Source organism: Aptenodytes forsteri, unplaced genomic scaffold, assembly GCF_000699145.1.
Source record: "Aptenodytes forsteri isolate BGI_AS27 unplaced genomic scaffold, ASM69914v1 Scaffold311, whole genome shotgun sequence".
NCBI classification, from domain to species: Eukaryota; Metazoa; Chordata; class Aves; order Sphenisciformes; family Spheniscidae; genus Aptenodytes; species Aptenodytes forsteri.
In genome coordinates, this window is record NW_008795860.1 from 315,651 (window position 1) to 318,179 (window position 2,529).

General features: G+C 46.8%; 1 pseudogene; it reads left to right on the top strand.

Moving 5' to 3' along the window:
* Positions 1–2,070, top strand: part of LOC103902888 — a 39,680-nt pseudogene extending 37,610 nt beyond the window's left edge.
* The last annotated feature ends 459 nt before the right edge of the window (positions 2,071–2,529 follow it).

Below are 2,529 nucleotides of genomic sequence, written 5' to 3' on the forward strand. Positions count from 1 at the left end.
AGCTCCAGGCTTCTCCCCTCTGAGGCGCCGGGGTTTGGGCTCTTGCTCCCAAGTACCGCACCGAGTGCCTGTGTTTCGGAGCCCTCCCTGCTGAGCGGGGTCCTCGTGTGCAAAGGGAGGGGATGCTCTGGCTGCGTTGCCCAGCACGGGTCTTTGCTGAGCTGCTGGTCATTGTCTAAGTGAAAAAAGAGACCGTTTCTGGAAAGCAAAAATGTTCTGGAGCACATAAACAGCTTCAGATTTTTCATTTTAAAATGTCTGGATGTTCGCTGCCTGTAGGAGCTGGACTTCGCCGGGTGGTCGTGTTCAGCCAGGGGGGCCCCCCCCGGCGGCGGCCGGTGGCTCTGGCCATTTTCCTCAGTCTCGGTTTTTGTCTTCAGGCACAAGCCGCCACCACACAGCTGGTCACTACTGTCAAGGTTTCTGCCTCCTGTTTATGTTCAGGACTCGGGGGCCTGGTGTTCACATCCCCTTGATGCTCCTTCCTTCCGTGTCATTCCTTTCTCCTCTTGTGTATTCATCTGGGTCAATTGTTCTTGCACCTCGTGTTCCATTTGGGTTTCTGTCATCCTTCTCCTGTGTTTTACACCCTGTCATCACTGCTGGCTGTAACCCATGTGCGTCCCGACTGGGCATCCTCCCGTTCACATTCAGGGTCCTTTGTGCCAGTCACAGCTCTCTGATGTTCTGTCTGCTAATGCCCCACCAGACGTTGATCCGCCATCACTGCCTGTCAAGCTGACAAAAATCATCTTACCGTTTCTTTTCCCCTGCTCCACGGCTACCTCCCATCCTTGACGTGTTCTTCAGCATGGCATTTTCTGTTGCCAGAGATGGATGTGGACAGCCCGGTCACAAACACAGCAGTCTGTGACTTGAACTGTCATCGTGTCCAACCCTCCCAAACCGGCAGGTCCTGCCCACACTTTCACATGACATGATACGGTTTTCATCGCACAGCTGTGCACATTAGGACCACGTCTGCCCCAGCCAACAAACAATGCTGTGATAAGCACAATGCTAGCAGACAAATCAGTAGATTAGCAGGGTTTATACTTTTGTTAAGTACAAACCTGTTCTCAGTACTTGTATTTGTACATAAAGGAAGAAAAATTGAAAGAATGAGAAACAGCTCCTGCATGGGAGTTTTGTTTGGCAGGAGTGGTTTTTAAGGCTATTTTTTCTTTAATATGATGATGGCTGCAAACATATTTATAAAGCTGAAAGAAAAGTCTTTGTCTGAAAATTTCTTTGCACTCCCAGAAGCTTCTAGATGTGCTTTGTAGTTGTCATGAGATTTATAGAGCCCTCTGAGTCCTTTGCTTGTGCCAGTATACCAGGAAGGGAGAGGTAATAGAGTGACCAGATGCACGTGCATTACCCGTGAGCCAGCACTGGCTTTTTCTTGGCATGCTGGCCAGCAGTAGGAAGAATCATTTTGTAAAATTTCTTTGAACTCCCAGAAGCTTCTAGATGTGCTTTGTAGTTGTCATGAGATTTATAGAGCCCTCTGAGTCCTTTGCTTGTGCCAGTATACCAGGAAGGGAGAGGTAATAGAGTGACCAGATGCACGTGCATTACCCGTGAGCCAGCACTGGCTTTTTCTTGGCATGCTGGCCAGCAGTAGGAAGAATCATTTTGTGCGATCACCTGTCTCTCCGCAGGAGTATTTCAGTAAAGCAGCCTGTTAGGTGTTTAGGCCATACATTAGCATCACTGGCTTCCTTTTGTGACCACAGAACATGTCACCTTGCTCACTCAAGACAACTCTGGGAGAGAGGCAGAAGAGACAGGGTGAAAGTTAAAGGCTCAGTCCAAATCTATGCTGCTTGCCACCTCTGCACACGGGCAGAGTGCACTGTCCAAGCTGATGGTTTGAACAATGCCCAGGTCAAAGGCTTGAATTGCTTTTTGGCTGATGAGAAAAAAAAACAGGCCACGCCTTTAACTTAGCTATAAATGTGAAAATGACAGCAAACATCCATGTCATCTGCTCGTCAAAAATTGCTCACTGCTCAGCTAAGTACCTCCACAGAGAGAGAGACTGAGAAGAGAGGAGAGAGGCATTGAGCCTCCAGAGACTGGCAAGAACTTGAACGCAGGTCTGTGCTGAGCAGTTCCAGTTGGCAACTCTAGAATATTCCCAGCTCAGAGATTTTTGTATTTCTGTATCTCTCTGCTTAGTTCTTGCCACTAAAGTTATAAGATACGCAGGTGTGTATTAGCATTCTGAAGAGAAGCAGATGGTTTCTGGAAAATAGGAGAGGGACTGAGAGGACAAAAAAAATCCCCCCCCAAAAAAGCCCAGAAAGCTGGAAGGAAATTGAAATAGGATAACTGCTAGGTTTTCAAAATAAACTTTATTTATTTCTTTAAGAACAAGAAATGTAGTATTTTTCATTTAGTTGAACCAGAGGTAGCGTGAGACACACTTAGGGAAAAAAAAAAGAACAGACTCTTTATTTTAGAACGGTAACAAATAAGCTTATTAAGAGAGCTGGAGCTGTGTCATACCTCAATGTATACTAA